The sequence below is a fragment of the Dermochelys coriacea genome, chromosome 3 (genome assembly GCF_009764565.3).
Source record: "Dermochelys coriacea isolate rDerCor1 chromosome 3, rDerCor1.pri.v4, whole genome shotgun sequence".
Classification (NCBI taxonomy): domain Eukaryota; kingdom Metazoa; phylum Chordata; order Testudines; family Dermochelyidae; genus Dermochelys; species Dermochelys coriacea.
In genome coordinates, this window is record NC_050070.1 from 77,225,631 (window position 1) to 77,244,772 (window position 19,142).

The window sequence follows — 19,142 nt, forward strand, 5'->3', positions numbered from 1 at the left end:
TTCTGTTGGTCACAATTTTGCAGATTTAAAAGGGGAAATCATGGGCATCCATGCTAGATAATTGCATATAGCATCAGCGTTTACAGTAACGTACACATACATTAGTTTACCAAAGTACACGGGACCCAGTATCTTATTTACAATGGCTGTCGATGGGGAGGGGAAGGGGGGCAGGATTTCGATAAAAGCCCAAGTACTGAGAGCAGATGAGTCCTAAACATGCTCATTCTTTTTTCTTTTTAAATTTTTTTTTAAAAAATAAATGCTATGGTAGATAAAGTATAAGTTAGAAAAAGGAGCAGCATATAAAGGATATTTATTCAGCTGTCAGAGTACAGTAACAGGAACCGCAGTAGACAAGAACAACATTTCTAATCATTTTTGCTAACGGATTTCAGAGTCAGTTACCTAATTATTTGAAAATCAGGAAATTTGGGATATCTTTACATAAATATTTTGATTAAAAATGAGCTGTGCCCTAAGTGACTTTTTTCTGTTGACATCAGTGCCTGTAGGGTTGGTATACAGAGAAATCCAATACTTCTACAATTACAAAATTAGCATGTAGGTCTGCAAATCAATCGAAAGACCGATGTCATGGTGGGCTAAGCAAGGCTGTTCTAGTGTCCCAGTGCAGCTGATTTGTCCAAGAAGGGAGCGGGTTACTTTGTTTAATAAACAGCGTGAATGCATCACTGTACCATAGTAAATCCTCAGCATGCAACTCCTTGGGACACAGTTTGCAAAAGGGAGAGGGCATGAACACTTGAAGACACACCTGTGAGCCTCTGTTTCGAAGCCCGAGAAAAGGGAAAGAGACGGGTTATTAAACACATCCAGCTCTCTTTCCGGTTCACCGCCACGCGCCCTGTGTACTGCCCTGGGAGGACAGTCGCGCCGTGCATTGGCAGCAAGGGTGGGCATGGTCAGTGTAAAAGCGGGGCTCCAGTCCAGCGTGCTCTTGCCGCCAGTTCCTGCGCAGACACCAAGGGGTAAAAAGATTGCTGGCCAAACTCCACAGCGGAGCCTGCACTGGGAAATTAGCCAGCGAGGGGAAAGTTGAACGAGCAGGCTGTGGGTCCCAGTTTGCGGGTCAATGCGGCGGTCACTGGGAAAGGGAACATTTTAAGCAGGGCTTGCGGGAAACGAACAGGCTCGTTTCACAATCAGGCTTTTACGCGTGTGCAGGCAAAAACTTGTGCACCCAGGCATCACAACGCGCGGCGTAGCCTGCACCCCTGTAGATGCAATGCCACAGACATCAGAGCGGGACGCGACCCTGGAGGGCAGGACTGATCCATAACCAGCGGGTTCTCTAGTGCTAGGATTGGTTTGTGAATTAGGGAACCGTGTTGCAGCGCCAAAAGGACCAAGAGGGCACTTTTTGATGCAAAGAAAAAGTCTTTTAAACGTCCTGAAACGGCTGGTATGTTTTGCTTGATTCTGGCGACTCACAGGCATAAGGATTTTGAGGGAACCGCTCTGGCCAGTCCCAGGGTTGCGTAACGAAGTTCATGTGGCCGAATTTTGAGCTCCCAAAACACTGGCCAAGGAATGCGGAACCCGCCCTTGTCTGGTCCGAGAGCATTAAAGACATTGCCCTGAATCTACTCTGTTTTTAATGAGATAAGGACACGTTTCCTTTCTCTGAGCGGCATCACCTCAGGGACCCTTGTATAAGTGCGCTTGTGTGAAAACCTCGGCACATATGGCGATGGAAAGTCCAGTTTTATAAGAGCCATAATTTACAGACGCTGCATGCACCAGAACTAACAGCTACCCTTAGGAACGCCTTATATTATGTGTGTTTTCATACGTGTCTCATTCAAGACTGTACTGAAATAAATATACCTAGTGAATGCACTTTGATCCGCTCAGAAGCAATTAACGTATTTAACTGATCTGGGCTTTTTTCCCCTTGTGGTCTAGGTACTTATCCCTCCTTTTCAGCTGGTGGTAGCTTGTCCAGCCAAGTAGGAAAGTGAGAAAGCGGCTTCTCTTTAACAACACAGGTAACCGTTGATAGACACTAGAAAGCTAGCCTGTAGCTTTAGGTGATTCTGTAAGTATCACTTAAAATAATTACAGGACTATTGTGAAATTAGGTTAACTACTATAAAGATGCTCCGGCATTTTTGTCACCTTATTAATTAACATTTAGGCCATATACGCCCTTCAAAAAAGCAATCAACCAAACAAAAAATCCCACTACGCCGCTATGGGGTATTTCTCTTAACCGTGTATGCCCCTGGCTTTTGTTTCTTCTTTAGCATGAACGTAACAAGATTGTTTACATTCATGTTTCCCCCGAGTCAATTATTCTTAGCGCTAATCTGTTTAATCCACTATTGGTAACCAAATTCTATACATTTGATTGTTGTACTGAGTAAGGGCGGTAACAGAAAATCTATTTTATGTTAGTACAAATTACACACCCACGCACTTTCATCTCTCTGTGTTTACACTTACATCTCTGTCTGTTTGACTCTAAGACCAAGGCAGAAGCTGACACACTCCTAGTAGAGAGTACTTGAATAAAGTTACTGCTACAAACCTTCTAGACAGTATCCCCTTCCCCTCTCTGTCTCACACTCCAGACATTTTGTTGCATTACATGCACTTCTGCGTTTTGTATCAATCTGTGGACATTCTCTCTCTCTCTCTGTTGAACAGATGCCCAAACTAGAAGGCGACGACATTTAAAGCAATGTTTCACTGCCTAATATTGCAGTCACATTCTTGTATGTGCACTCAGAGAAAGTCTGTATCCGGAGGTGATTGTTTGGTCCCGAGAGTTCTTGTCTTCCTTACACAGAGTGAGATTCTTCAGTTAAATACTAGATAATTCTTGCTTGGGTGGATTTTAGGAATTAAACCAAGTTATATGTATAGAGACACACACGTGAGAAATCCACCTCTCTTCAGTGTACATTCCCTTTATTTAGATTACCAATGACCTCTCCCCCTTAGCCCTTCCTGGCGCTATGTAGCTCTCCTTGTAGAGGTGTTTATTTCCGGATGGCCAATGGCTTGTGTCCTTCTTTGCCATTTATGTCCCTCTTCCTAAAAATGAACTAGCCCGGGATGCTGAGCAACGGGTCTGATGACCATTTCGCTCTCTCTCCTTAAAAATTCAAACAAACAAACAAAAACTGCCTTGCGATTATTCTTCATGAACATTTCGAGATCCTGTTCCAGAGCCTTCCGATGAGCATGATTCCGAATTCCTGTATCATGTGCTGTCTGCACAGTGTACTCTACATGTAAACAAAACACGGTTCCCCAAAGCTTCTATAGAGAACAGTTGACGGATCCCCTGAAGTATTTAGAGGGAGTCGGTGGGAGAAGCGAAATTTAAAGACACGTGCAGAAATCCAGGGGCTGTATACTTTTTCTGAGCATGCAAAATTTCCCAAAGTTAGTATCGGCCGAGCCACGTGCATACCCTTATTTTTACATTGTAAACACATATATACGATGTATATGACAGGTTTCAGAGTAGCAGCCGTGTTAGTCTGTATTCGCAAAAAGGAAAGGAGGACTTGTGGCACCTTAGAGACTAACAAATTTATTAGAGCATAAGCTTTCGTGAGCTACAGCTCATCGGATGCATGAAGTGAGCTGTAGCCCACGAAAGCTTATGCTCTAATAAATTTGTTAGTCTCTAAGGTGCCACAAGTACTCCTTTTCTTTTTACGATGTATATGATTTCCCTGCACTGTGTTCCCTCCAAGGTTTGAACGTCTGAAGCGCAGAGCAGATAAAGGACACACAAGTGCCTTTTGTGCCGCGAGCTTCTCTCCAACCGTGACAGCGATCCCTCCCTGCACACATACAAACGCGTCACTTTCAGAAACTCCGGGTTGCGGTCCCAATTAATGCTCCTCTCACCTGGAGAACGGCTGGGAGGACGCTAATGCGGTGGGAAGAGTGGCCGGCACTGCTTTCACTTTTGGTAAAATGGGATTTTGGTGCTAATTAGCAGGCAGCCCAGGGAGGACCAGGAGAAATCAGATCTGCTGGGGGGAGCAGCGCTTGCCGGAAGACTGGACTCCACATTTCCACGAAGAGAGAGAGTCAATTAAATGGAGAAAGGGGAACAAAATTAACGCGGAGTAAATACGATAATTACTCCTCTGGCGGCGCCTGACTGATGTTAATAGCGTGTAATTTTGAGCTACGTGGAAGCAAAATATTTTAATCACATGCGAAAGGGTCAAAGCTCAGGGAAGCTGCCGCGTGACAAGTGCCCCCCTAAACCCAGCTGTGGCTGCTGTTTTCTTGGGGAGCAGATAGAATCAATTTGTGATCGGGGACAGGTACTGATAGGGCGCTTATAATGATACTACTGGCAAGGAGGGTGGGATTGGGTTTTTGGGGAGTTGAGGGGGATATATAGCCAGAAAAGGGATATCCCTGCGAATAACAGGACCTTTTCCCCTTCCTTGCCACGGGACTCTGTCTAGAGCAGAAGTGGCCAACCTGTGTCTCTTCAGAGGTTAATATGTGGCTCCTTGCATAGGTGATGACTCTGGGACTGGAGCTATAGACACCAACTTTCCAGTGTGCCAGGGGGTACTCACTGCTCAAGCCCTGGCTCTGCAACAGGCCCTGCCCCCACTCCACCCCATCCCCCAAAGCCCCCACCCCTTCCCTGAACGTCCTGTGCCCTCCCTCCTCCTCACACAAAACAGCTGATCATAGCAGGCTGGAGGCATGGGGGGGCAGAGAGGGGAGGTGCTCAGGGCTGGAGGGGGGGCAGCTGATGTATTACTGTGGCTCTTTGGCAATGTACATTGGTAAATTCTGGCTCCTTCTCAGGCTCAGGTTGGCCACCCCTGGGCTAGAGGCTCCATTTCCATATACAATCCCTGCCGCCAGTCTTTCCTTGTAGCTGTCTTCTCTCAGTTCTCTTGGGAAGGCCCCTACTTTCATCCCAAGCTGAATTCTACTGGAGGCCTCATTTGGCTGCCTGCAAGGTGGCCATTGGGCCATGCTGGTAGGAGAGAGGGTGCTGGCCTTTAGGTAGGGCAGTGCAGCTGTTTGTGGCTGTCCTCTCAAGAAGAGGAGGTGATCTGGAGCACATGACCACTTTGGGGCTTGGCCTTGTTGTTTGGCACATGCCCAAACTGAAGGAAAACAGCTGCTGGCTTCAGAGACCTGACACATCTCACTTATTGCCCATGAACATTACAGAGAGAAGTCACTTTGCTGGGAAAAGTATTTCCCTCCAGGCCTTGGTTCCTTACCAAGCTCTGATCCAGATCCAATTGCCCTCTAGAGCAAGCTCCTTTCATTCATATGTATCAGTACAACTGAGGCCATACATCAGCTTTGCTCCTGGGCCTGGCCTTTCCCTATCACTGAAATCTCCTTTCCCAGGGCCTGACTCTCATTAGCAAATAAATGATTACTTTAGCTGGGGACTCTGGGGGGAGGGAATCTGTCAGCAGAAGTGTGTGTAAATTTCAGCACCCCAAAGAGTAATGTGCAAAAGCAGGAACAGCTCCAGGGGCAGTTCTTGTGATCAAGCCGATAATTACAGTTCACCAGTAGTCACGTCATACTGGAGTATTTCCGTATTCCAATGAATAAGAGCAGCCTACATGGAATGAGGGCAAGTATAAACACATGCCATTTTAGATTGTCAGTAACACCAAGTACATCTTCTCCCCCACCCTGCCGCAGAAAATCCCTTCTTCCAAAATCACCACCTCAGAAAAACCCTGGGGAAATAAATAGCCCCTCTAGTAGACTCAATCTCCCTCAGACCAGGTGGGGCAGGAAGGAGTGAAATGTAGGTTATAGAACATCCTAGGAGATAGAACATATAACAATCCTAGGGCAAGGACATATTGTGGTTGGTATGTTTTATCACACATACAATTTTTTACAGTTTGCCATCATTCAGCTGTAAGGCAAGCAATGAAAGATTGCTTTACTATCTGCACAGGGTTTTGGGAGAAGTTTCAGACTTGCACCTCATATTAGATGGGAAGCTGGTAGCAACCCCTGTTGTTAGATTGCCTAACACTTTCCCATTATAAAAGATTCTTGGGACCTTTCATGAGAAGTTGAATCACCTACTGCTTGCAGCAGGCCTTTGAAATTGATCAAGGAGAAAGCCCCAGGGCCAGAGTCCCCCTCCCCTGAAATTTCATTGAGATTTGATGGTTGCATCAGCATTACCATTTCCCTGCTGTGATTTGCGGTGTGAATGTTAAATTTTGGCACCATGCCATAAACCTGGAACATTCTAGGGTGAGGGCCTCACCGCTGCAGCAGTGTACCTTGAATGCTAGAGTAGCTGCAATGTGGGGAGCGGCAAGGGGAAGGAGGAGGATGAAACAGACTGGCTTTCCCCCAACCCAGCACAGGGCCTCCGCGACCTCTCTCCTCAGCCCTACTCCAGGGCAAGCATTTTACCATCCCTCTGGGGATGGGGAGGAGAAGGATGTGTCATATTCCCCTCCAGCTGGAACCCAGCACATTGTCCCAACACCTGCCTCTCTGAGGGTACCACTTGGTACAGAACTCACCCCTCCCCCCATTCTAAAACCCACAGAGCAGACACAAATACTAATACTTGGGAATCAGGAAAGGCTCGGTTTGAGATTCAGCTCTGCTGCTGACTGATGTTAATCAGTCTTTATCCTTCACAACTCTGATTATGAAGCAGTGGCTCCCACCACTCTGAAGGCTTACCTAACCAGGGACTAGAATCCAGTTCTTGAATGTGAGAACCCCAAATTCCATTCACTTAGTGACACTGCCTCTTGGCAAGAATAAGCTGTATAATTTTAACATTTTTCCAATGATGGTGCCCACACGCCCAGTGACGGTATCTGATTAAAATATGACCATGTAGATCATTGTTTCAACTACTGTTGTATATATGCAACAAATCTTGTACAAAAGGTTGTCAAGGGAGGTGTCTATGAAAAGGTTATGATTTGCTGGTTATGATTATGCTATCTGTATGCAAGTATCATTTTTGTATTCGAAGTTATGAATATTGATGATTCTATTACTCTATACCTGGATTTCAAATGTTTGCTCCTGGGGTAACGCCCATGAAGTAGTTAGCCAGCATATCTTGGAGGGACTGTTCAAACTCAGTGGCCCATTAAAAGAGCATTAAACTCACAATGGACCATGGGAGATGCCCAGGTACACTTAATGGAATTTCCTTCTGTGACTGAGTGAAATTGACCATGAACATGTGACTTGCCTATGTGATTCCAAACACTATCTGGTCACCTGTGATTCTCCACTAGCTGTGTTGAGGTTTTTGTTTGAAACAGTCGGTTTCCCTCCACATGGCAGAGGATATAAAAGGTCCTGGAAACCCCTCCATTTTGCCTCTATCCTGTTCCAGCCTTTTTTTTGCCCAAGCCTCTAGACTATGAACTTATACTAATGGGAGCATTCTAACCAAGGAAGTAATAGAATCATAGAAGATTAGGGTTGGAAGAGACCTCAGGAGGTCATCTAGTCCAACGTCCTGCTCAAAGTAGGATCAACACCAACTAAATCATCCCAGCCAGGGCTTTGTCAAGGTGGGCCTTAAAAACCTCGAAGGATGGAGATTACACCACCTCCCTAGATAACCCATTCCAGTGCTTCCCCACCCTCCTAGTAAAATAGTATTTCCTATTGAGGATCTTCTAATGATTTAGAAGCAACCAGAGACTAATCAAGCCAGCAGTTTATTCCATCACTGCCTCAAACCTGAACCAAGAACTTTTCAATTACTGTATGTATTTTATTCCTTTACCATTTTTAACTCTCATCTCTTTCTTTCTTTCTTTCTATGAATAAACCTTTAGATTTTAGACACTAAAGGACTGGCATCAGTGTGATTTTTGGATAAGATCTAAGTTGTATATTGACCTGGGTGTGTGGTTAGTCCTTTGGGATCAGAAGAACCTTTTATTTGATGAGATTGGTTGTAAAAAAATACTCACTTAAATCCAGTGCTTTCAGAAAGGACTGGAATGCCCACGGAAACTGCTTTTATGACTTCTTCTTGTTAGGCAGTGTGGTAAAACAGACATTTACTTTTGTTGCTGGTTTGGTATATCTTAAGGAAGAATAACCACCAGTTTTGGGTTTTGTTTGCCTTCTTTCTCAGCAGTTTGTCCTGAGTTTGGCATTCTCAGTTGTGACCCACTGAGGCACAGTTACAAGCCCTAATTAGGATCAGAGTCCCATGTGCTAAGTACGATATAGAGCAGCCACTTTGTCTTTAGCTGTGCTGTTTGTGACTGAGTAGCCCCGTTTTATAGGTAGCCCACTGTTTCAATGCATCATGCCTTTGCTTCTAAAGTCTGGTTCACAGGGGCAACAGCTGACTCTACAAACAGCTAATGTAGTTAGTCCAGTAGCTCAAGTGATAGCACATGGTGCTGAGGGTTCAGGATTCAGACCCTGTTGATGATACATTATTAGGGTAGAGGGGTATGTTACGGTTGCACAGAATATAATTGATCTTTCCTTTAACCCCCCCCCCCACACACACACATTAAAATAATGTTATTTGGGTCGCACAGCCAAATAAGGAAATATCCAGTATTAAGTTTGTTCATGCAATTATGCAGTAGGCTACAGCGTGTAATTACTTGATAACATACTACTTTTTTTGCCCCCCACAGGACCGCTGCCTCATTCAGTGCCCAGAATGGCCAGTGCTCAGGCAATGAGGCAGCTGTTCAATACTTCCGTTCATCCGCATCATTCAGTGCATGGCTTTATGCCTTATTTAGTGGAGTGACTGCTGCTGAGAGCTGCACGAGGGCCAGTCACTTGTGGGAAGGTTACTGTAGGAGACCTGCTGCCGGGGGCTGAAGAGCACCAGAGCAACAAGGAGAGGAAATGTCTACCCAAGATGGCTGCAGCTTTCATAGGAACTTTGTGGTCCCTTCTCCTTGAATCTGAGGATTTTATAGGAAACTGGGTTCATGTGGGCAGACAAGGGAACTCTGCTCAAGTACAGATGTCTACCTACACAGATCCATTTACAGGAATGGTGCATTGGAGTTCTGTGAAAGATGTGTAATCACATTGTGTAATACACTGCTGGAAGGTGCTCAGATACTACAGTGTTCAGTGCAGTATAGAAAACAACACAGAATAGAATCTCATTGAGTCAGGGACTCTGTCTACCTCTATACAGTACTTGGCATGATGGGACTCTGGTCCTGATTAGGGCTTCTTGGCACTATCATAGTAAACATGTTAAATAATAAACAATAATGTAAACAAATAATGTTAGCACCCCAGACAACACTACAGTAAAATCAGCAATTACTTTCCGATATTTTCTCTTGTCTCATCATGATTAATTTTGTTGACATTATTTTCTCCAAGTAAACTGAAACCTAGCGATCATCATATTGGGAGTTTACAGAGGTGACCACACCTATTTCTAAAATCCACCAGTCAAAACACTGAATCTTAACTAACAACATGAGGGCCTTAGTCTAACCAATCATAGTTTGGCAAGAACATAAACATCCCACCCACCATGAGATCAAGAAAAGAGGACATATGGTAAGTAGGCTACTGTTGCACATAATTAGTTTTAAAATACTTTACTTCAGATGTCTTTTCGTCAGTGACAATAAATGTCATATCAGATACCTGCCTATTAGGTACCTTTCTCCTGTACATTTTTATTTTTGCTTAAGTAAGTATTTTAATACTAAGTTATTTATTACTTAAAATACTATAAGTAAATAAATTACTATAATACTAATTATGTGCAACAGTAGCCTAATACTTAAGTATTTTAATACTAAGTTAAGCAAAAATAAAAATGTACAGGAGAAAGGTACCTAATAGGCAGGCATCTGATATGACATTTATTGTCACTGATGAAAAGACATCTGAAAACACATTTGTGAAGATAAATGTTGTATCAGACCTAAGTCATCAGTTATTCTCTCTGTATTAGCAGGTGTTTCTGAAAAGACTCCTTGACCACAAGTTCATTCTTCTGATCACTCTAAACCAGAGCTGAAACATAGTTTTATATTTAGATTTTAATTTCCTGTCTGAGGAAACTGTCTGAGCATAGCAAGTTTCCCCCTAAGTAACATGTCTTGTGCAGACAGCTCCTTTTGTGCTACAGAAAGAAATAATAATGAGAAAGTATTCCAGCAGGAGGAGCTGGTTTAGAAACAAATGGATTCCATGGCAACTCCTGACTCTTCATGACACCTAATAACTAGCATTTATGTTAGAGATTGTCTGTGTTATCTTCAGTTCTTTATATGGGGTTTTCCTCATTTTAAATCACAGAAATTGAACTTTTATCTATAGTATAGATTCATGATTATGCACAAATGAAGGGGTGTGTGTGTGTACACTTTAAACATGTGCCCAGGCAAGCTATTTTCAGTTGGGTCTGGTTCATATTTTTGGATCCATCTCAAAGATGAAATATTTACCGAGAAATGTACTGACTTGTCTGGAGAAGTACTGCATAGGATCAAAACCCCGGTATTGTATATAGGCATGGTAGAAGACAGAAAAGAGGCAAAGGTTCCGACTGATTTACACAGTTACCTTCAGCTCTATTTGATGCATTTACAATACAGGAATAACCATATCAAATCAGACCAGTGTCATGACTCCAACAGTTGCAAATACATCAGAGATACCTTGGAATGATCAATAATAAACCAATTTGCCCATCGGGGAGTTGTATCCTAACCCCCATCAAGCATGACCTGCAGCATGAAGGTATATTCTTATATATTTTTATCCTACCTAGTGTGACTGTGGACTTCCTCCTTAGCCATCTAATTGTCTAATCCCTTTGTGATTCCATACAGATCAACCTGAGCTAGCCACCACTGTATTTCAAGGGGGGAATATGTGCTCTAGTTTATAAACAAGTAAAAAGGCAATCGTATCACCCTACGTTACATAGGTATGAGCTGAGCAATCTTTGCACTCAATTTCTGCAGTACTGTTTTAACTTTGGACAAAAAGATATCGTTGAAATTAAGCCTATACAACAGCAGAGGTTTCATGAAAAGACTTCCTGCAGTCATGTCATTGCACCCTTGCTATTTCCCCTCTGAAGCTGTTTGACATTATCCCATTTCTTCTTCCTCCCCTGAGAAATATTGACAGTGTTTATATTTCTATACCACATTATTCCCAACCATATAGGAATACACAGTCCTTGGCTTGGATAGTTCATATGCTATCAGAAGGCATGATGCAACACACAGGAGCCACAACCTTTTGTTGGGAAAACGGAAGCATGGACAGATGGGATTTACAAGCTAAAGGTCACATAATCTTGTTACAAAAACATTCTCCCTTATTTACAAAATCCTCCTCTAGTCCCACTAACACACTAAAATTCCCTTGCAGGGCTAAGTGCCCACTTATCCAGAAGATGGTAGGAAGGGGGCTCCTGCTTCATGTCATGCCAGTTGGGTCCACTTGGTCTTTCTGCTTTCTGGCTGCATGAGGAGGTCATTACAGGTGACCAGGAATAAAACTATAAGGTGCCAAGTTCTAGCAGTGTGATAGAACCTGGAGGCTGTAAAGGTCTGGTTCTCTCAAGATCAAACCTTTCTTCTTCTGCCTCTATCAGAGAGTCTCTAAGCTGAAGGTCAGTCCAGACTCCTGGGTTCAGCCTAGCGCTAAAGATCACACTTCCTTCCTCACATATGGGGCTCTGGTTTCTCAATGAGAAAAGTTCTTTTACATGCTATGCTAATGATATATGGCACTAACCTGATTTACTATCGCTCCTGTTGGAGCAAAATTCAGTTATATCCTCTAGGAATTGCCCAGTCTTCTCAGCATTTCCCAGCCCAAAAGGGCAGCGAAGGTAGTGCTGGTCAACATTACTGATTGCTGTCTTTAAATAGGCTGCACTAATTGCAGTGCAGAACCTTTGAACCCACTATTCACTGCAGAGTGGGGTTGTCTCCTCAACAGGTATGCGTGGGGCTGTGGTGATGTATTAATGTAGATGAAATAAATGGGCCCAAAGTGCTAAAGGTATTAACAAAACCAAGTCCTTGTTCAACATTAAACAGTATTAAACAGGATCCGGGGCTTGGTGTACAGAGACTTCAGCCTGCTTAGTTCCATGGTGAACCCCATTTAAAATCCTTATAACCTTTAATTAAAAGAAAGAAAAACAGTTACCGTATAATGTTTTCATTGCAACAACAACCCTTGTTCTCTTTCTCTTCAGCTGGAGAGAGTTTTTAAAAGTAATAAACTCCTTTACAGTCATGTAGAATGTATTAAAGATGGAAATAACTGTCCTTTTTGGGAAAAGATAAGTTAGTTAAGATGAACTGTACCTATTACTGATGCTGCTGCTAAGTCTGATGCCATTTTTTAGAAGACAAAAAAAACAAAAAAAAAAACCCCACACACATGAAAGGAAAGAGGAAAGAACAGCAAAGATAGGAAATGTAGCTGCTAATTCTGGTTTGACTCACTTGCAACCTCACTGTTTGAAAAAAAAAATCAGGCACTGAACATGGTCTTATAAGTCGCTCTGAGACCTGGCAAACTCATACCAGCACTGAGCTGTTTAGGGCCCTGCTTTTAACTGTCTCTCTAATCACAGGCTCACAGTGGTGTTGAAAAGTATACCATCTTGGCTGGCTAACCCAGATTCTTATCAGACAGAAGGAAAAAGGAGAGAGAGAGGAAAGAGAAGAAATAAGGTGGGAAGAAAAAGGACTCATGTGGGGTACAGAGACACAATATCTCACATCCCCAGTGGTATTCAGGATTCAGCTGGAGCCAGTGGTGTCATCTAGGTCCCTCTCTCTGGCCTGGTCTGGCCAGGGCATCTCTTAGGATTAAGACAAGGAAGGTCAGGGTGCCAGGAAATGGTGGATGTGGCAACAATTGGCGCAGCTCGCTCCTTCTCCTTTCAGTCAACCAGCATCTCGGAAACCAGCTTCCCCCCCCCCCCCCGCCAGCATCTCTTTCAGAGGATCCCAAGAGGGGAGTGATGGGCGGAGTAGCCAATCCTCATCATTTTGTCCACCAATTAGACCTAGTTTCCGACACACCGATTTTGGTTCTCTGATTTCCAGTTCCACAGTTGTCAAGCTTGATCTTAATAGAGTCTTTGAATTATATCAGTCAGACTTTTAGTTCAGACAAATTCAGACTGCCTCATTTTTGCACCTTTTCCCATCAACTTTTGTTGTGATAGGTTATTGCGACCCTTTATAAATATTCATTCACTTTTTATAGCTGAACTCCCAGTTAGGGTAAATTTGTAAATATCACAACAGTGGCTAGCTCTTCCTGGTGCAGGTGGAATGGGGACCCAGCCTTTTCAAAGCCTTCCAGCTGGCTGCCCTCTTTTAACTAAATCTTAGTAACCTTCAGTCACTCAGAATGATCCCCTATGTGTTTCAGTGACCCAGCAAGCAATGAGTCAGCATCTCTTGGGACTTTTTGCTCTATTCATTGAATCCAGTGCTCCAGGTAAAGAACCTCTCAGTCCATCTTCTGTGCCTAGACTTCTTTCTCAGCAGAAGCCAGAATTTTGATTTTCTCATCTTCCAGACCGGAGTACCGTGAATGCCCCCCAGATTAACATTACCTTAAAAAAAACACCACCAAAGTTGGCTGCCATCCATTTCTGTTATGCTGGTCCAAGCACAATATTTTCCTGAAGTTGTCACTCCCCCCAGGGTTGCAAGAAAGGAAGGATGGTCTGATGGTTAAGGCAGTGGACTGGCACTCAGGAGACCAGATTCAATGCTTGTCTCTGCTAGTGGCTTCCTGTGTGACCTTGGACAAGTCACTTGTTCTCCCTGTATGTTAGCACCTCAAGTGTAAAAAGGAGGTAATAATACTTCCTTTCTTCTACTCTCAGCCTGTTTTGTCTATGCATTGGTAAGAACTGTCCCCTGCTTTGTACAATAGGGCCCTAAGTTAATTGATGGCCTCTAGGTGTCTCCATTTACTAATCAATAATAAAATAATACAATAAATAATAATATTCAGGATTCCTAAGAATCAGGAGCAGCCACTTGTGATGATTAAAATGGGTCCAACCCCAAAACAACTGTTAAGATCATCATCCCTGCTGCAATGAAAGCAGCCAGCGCTCCTTTTAAAGGGGCCATTGTTTTATAGCATTCTTGGGGTGAATCCAAACTTCGACCCTTGTGGTGCTTGTTCTATTGTTAACAGAGGGGTTTTTTTTCATCCACTTGGTTTATAAACTTATTTTTGTAAAGCAGTTTTTTCTTGGCCTGACTTTCCTGGTGGCAATTTTCCTTTAATGGCAATGTCTGTCAGGTATGAAATAATTTTAAAACATTAGCAAGCTGTCTAATTTAAGAAAATCTTATTGATCATAAATAAGACATATTAGAAAATAAATCTGCAGTTTTTAATCTGAGTGGTTGGTCTGAGCGAGGAATGAGATGTTTAGATTAATGCTGTTGTCTATTAGCCAAATCCTTTGAAAGTGATATTAGAAACTGAATTTGATCTACCAACAACATATGTTGAGAATGCATTTCATCTTCTGGCCCCTCAAGTTTTAGCAAAGGGTAATGCATCAACAGAAAATGAGCTTTGCCATATTCTTTAAATCATTTTTCGGTAGGTGGTGATGGAGAGAAAATTTTAGAGCCAGATCCTGCAAACTGCTTTGTATACGTGGACCCATACTTCTAGATGGAGCCCCATTGACTCACTCACTAAGTTACTGCAGCTGTCCCTTAAGACTTTCCCATACATGGCTTGGTACTGTACTGTTTTTTTTTAATTAAAAAACAAAGTATTTGGATTGCCCCTTAGTGTCTGCTCGGCAAGTGAGCTCTCTTTTCATTTGTTCAACTGTACTGAACTGATTTCTGAAGTACCCCATTTGGACCCTTCCATTATTTCTTGGGAAGACTGAAACAAACTCCTTTTTCTTTAAAATTTAACATGGCAGGAAAATGGAAGAATTGCCACAAGAATTTTCCAAGTAGCTCATCCCCTTTGTTGGTGTGGAAACACTTCAATATGAAATATTTGGAGCAGCTCTATCCCATCCTGGGATGCTGAGGGTCTCCTCTGAGCCGCTGCGGCTTTTTACACCTCCCAGGATTTGGTGCATAGGACCTGATCCAAAGCCCAGTGATGCTAATGTGTGAATCTTTCCATTGACACCAATAGGCTTTGGCTCAGACCATTGGAGAGTAAATCTCCTGCTAAAGAACTTAACAAACATGTTAAAAAAGATTAGTCATAGGCAGAGCTGGGGGGGAGGGGGGGAGTTGGTCTGGTTTCTTATTTAATTAGTTATTTTGGAATGAAGGGCAAAAAAAAAAAAAAAGAAAACACCTTATACAAAGTGAAACTCCTCCCCCCCCCCTTTTTAGAATTAAACTGTTCAGGATTTGATGTAGAGGATTTTTGCCCAGATCTTCTAATATTGTACAGCCACTTTGCTGTCACACTGCCTGTGGTCTGTCATCTCAAACCCAGCAATACACAGTCAGAATGGTCAAGGCTTTCAACATCCATCCATCCTATTTGTGAGTCACAGGCATAGTTCCTCATTAAAGCTGGTCTTGGAGCTTTTTTCAGACAACCAGCAAAAGTTGCCTGGTGGCAACACCAGCTTGTTGTGAAGGAAACCAATAGGCAATGTACTTACAACAAGAACAGGATGCTCCTGAATACAAATACCTTCCCCCACACCCTTTAAAGTAAAATTTTGGAAATCGAAGACTAATGACTAAGGTCCTGCTCCTGCATACATTTATGCACATGCTTAACTTTACTAACGTGTGCGGTCCCACTGAAATCACTGGGACTGCTCACAATAGCAAAGTTAAACATGTGCACAAGTGTTCCCAGGATCAGGGCTTAAGTATCAATCCTTGGGAAATTTTGCTTCTCCATTAGCTTCACTGGGCTTTGGAGCAGGGCCTAGGAGTGGAATGCTGGTGTAAAAGAGCCATTTACATTGTTCAGTACTAATAATTAATAAAAGGATGAGCTATTCTTGGAAAGTTTGTGTGACAATTCTCCCATTTTTCAACCAGCTCTGTCTTAATGCCAAGGATATCATGGAAGGATCTGCTGTTTCCATCACAAACTGAATATATGTAAAGACAATTTTCTACACATAAGAATTAATTTGAGTTTGCTAATGATTTTCTAAAGTGATGTTACAGTCACATTGCATTCAGCTTGCATAACCACAAATATTTTCTCTTACTACTGTAAGCACTTTTGAATACAATTGTTTTATATCGCATTTCTTTATTGAATGGACAAACCTAATCCCAAGAAATCGTAACATTTCTTGCCTCTGTGGGGCTGGATTAAGGGAATTCTTGATTTATTGTAGTTCACTAATATTTCAGGTCCTTTCTCAAACAAAAATTCTTTCAATCACCATTTACTTTTTTAAAATGACTCACTAGAGCTTTCTTTCTCTTACCTGAACCATGGGTTTTAAATAAGGATAATAAATTCATATATTCATTTGGCATACCATGAGATGGATGGTTTATAGTGCAGATTGGTTAATTCTAGAGATGCTTAGAACAGGAAAGTCAAGGAATTTCATCCAGATGGCTGGAAGATGCCACTCTAACCCAGTCAACTTTCCCTAAAGTACATGCAATGTTCATCCTACACAAGCCTTTGTTCAATTTAAACATTTGTCTCAGCATACAACCTAGAATATATTTTTCTTCCTTTTCTTCAACTTTAAACTGCCAGCGTCATTCCCTCTCTCTTTTCCTCTGTGGGGTAGCTGCTGTAAAATGATACCCACTGGAAAATTAAGTGCTCTGCAAATTGGATCTCTAAGTCAAGTCTTCAGGGTTCCTCTGATATTTCTTCTTTTACCTCCTGCTTCCCCCTCACAGAGACAGTGTGACAGGACCAGAAAATGCATTGTAAAATCAAACTCTTATCAATTTTCAGAGGTCCTTGGATTATAGTATGAGAATGCAGTAATCAGCTAATGAATACAGCTGAGAGAGCCTAGAAAAACCCACCTGTTGAGCAAGCTCTCTCATTTTTCCTTCAAGTTTTAAGTTCATGACCAGTGTAGCAATAAGCCTCAATGGGGTGAATGTTAGAAAGCTATTACTGCATGTATCAGGTACATCAGGCAGTGTGATGCCAAAGCCAGAGCGCCTACAACCACCTCAGATGTGCAACAATCATGTGTGAATGCAGCCTCAGGTGTAAGTTATTGCTATTAGAGTGCGGCTCAATTTAAAGAAAAAAAACATTATGAAAGATGAGTGATTCATGAGCGAGCGGGAGGGTGTGCAGCGGAGTAGGGTTAAGCAAAGTATCATTCCATTCTGAAAAATAATCCTTAATAGAAGGCTAACACAGTAAGCAAACCATTCTGTACACCCTCACCCAAGTATAATTTATTTTTAAATATTGGATAACATTTCAGAATATAGCCCTCTATAGACTGTAATGTGCCTTGCAAAAATAATACATGAGGGCACTACAAACCCTCTGCTAATAAACTTTTGAGAAGAGGGGAGAGACTGACTTTTTTGGTACAAATTGTATAGTGTGCAGATTAATGAGGTTCTGCTTTGTGTAGGTGGTTGTGTTGTCTCCATTTCTGCAGGGAAGAGAGCTGTGTTCTGAAAGAGGAGGTTTATACATGAATCAGGTAGAAATGCATGAGCCACAATTACTGTGGGTGCGGCTTTGGTGAGACCGAATCTGTGCTCCATTTAACCCTGGTCTACACTACAGGGTTAGGTCGAATTTAGCCACATTAGGTCTATTTTAAAATGAATGCATCTACACAACCAACCCCGTTCTGTTGACTTAAAGGGCTCTTAAAATCAACTTCTGTACTCCTCCCCTGGAAAGAGAGCAGTGCTAAAATCGACCTTGCTAGGTCAAGTTTGGGGTAGTGCAGACGCAATTCAATGGTACTGGCCTCCGGAAACTATCCCAGAGTGTTCCATTGTGACCACTCTGGACAGCACTTTGAACTCCGATGCACTAGCCAGGTACACAGTAAAAGCCCCGGGAAATTTTGAATTTCATTTCCTGTTTGGTCAGCGTGGTGAGCTCAGCAGCACAGGTGACCATGCATTCCCCCCCTGAATCTCAACGAGCTCCAGCATGGAGCAAACGGGAGACACTGGATCTGATTGCTGAATGGGGAGAAGAATCTGTGCAGGCCGAACTCCAATCAAAAAGAAGAAATGCTTATATGTATGCCAAAATGGCACAGGGCATTGGGAGAGCAGCTACAACAGGGACACACAGCAGTGCCGGGTGAAAGTTAAGAAGCTGAGGCAAGCCTACCAAAAGACAAAGAAGGCAAACGGTTGCTCTGGGTCAGAGCCCCATACATGCCGCTTCTAAGTTCAGCTGCATGGCATTCTGGGGGGGACCCTACCTTTACCCCACCACTGTCCATTGACACCTGCAAGGGGGGAGTCTCATGCAACAGGGAGGAGGATTTTGTGGATGAGGAAGAGAAGGAGGAGAGTGCGTAGCAGGCAAGCGGCGCATCCGTTCTCCCCAGCAGCCAGGACCTTTTCTTCACCCTGGAGCCAATACTCTCCCAAGGCGGGATCCCTAACCCTGAAGCCGGAGAAGGCAGCTCTGGTGACTGCACATTTGTAACTACAGTACAGGGTTTAAAAGCAATAGTGTTTAATGTTTGATTTGCCCTGAAGAATTGGGATGCATTCACGGCCAGTACAGCTACTGGAAAAGTCTGTTAACGTGTCTGGGGATGGAGCAGGAATCCTCCAGGGACATCTCCATGAAGCTCTCCTGGAGGTACTCAAAGTCTTTGCAGAAGGTTTCTGGGAAGGGCTGCCTTATTTCATCCTCCACTGTAGGGCACTTTACCATGCCAAGCCAGTAGCAAGTAGTCTGGAATCATTGCAGCACAAAGCATGGCAGTGAATGGTCCTGGGTTTTGGTTGCATTCAAGCAACATTCAGTCTTTATCTTTCTGTGTTAGCCTCAGGAGAGTGATATCATTCATGGTCACCTGGTTGAAATAGGGGAATTTTTGTAAGGAAACAGTAAAAGGACCCTGTTCATGCTGCGTTGTTTGCGCTTAGCCTAAAGGGATCATCCCGGAGAGTAGCTGCGTGGTGTGGGGAGGGGCAAGGGGT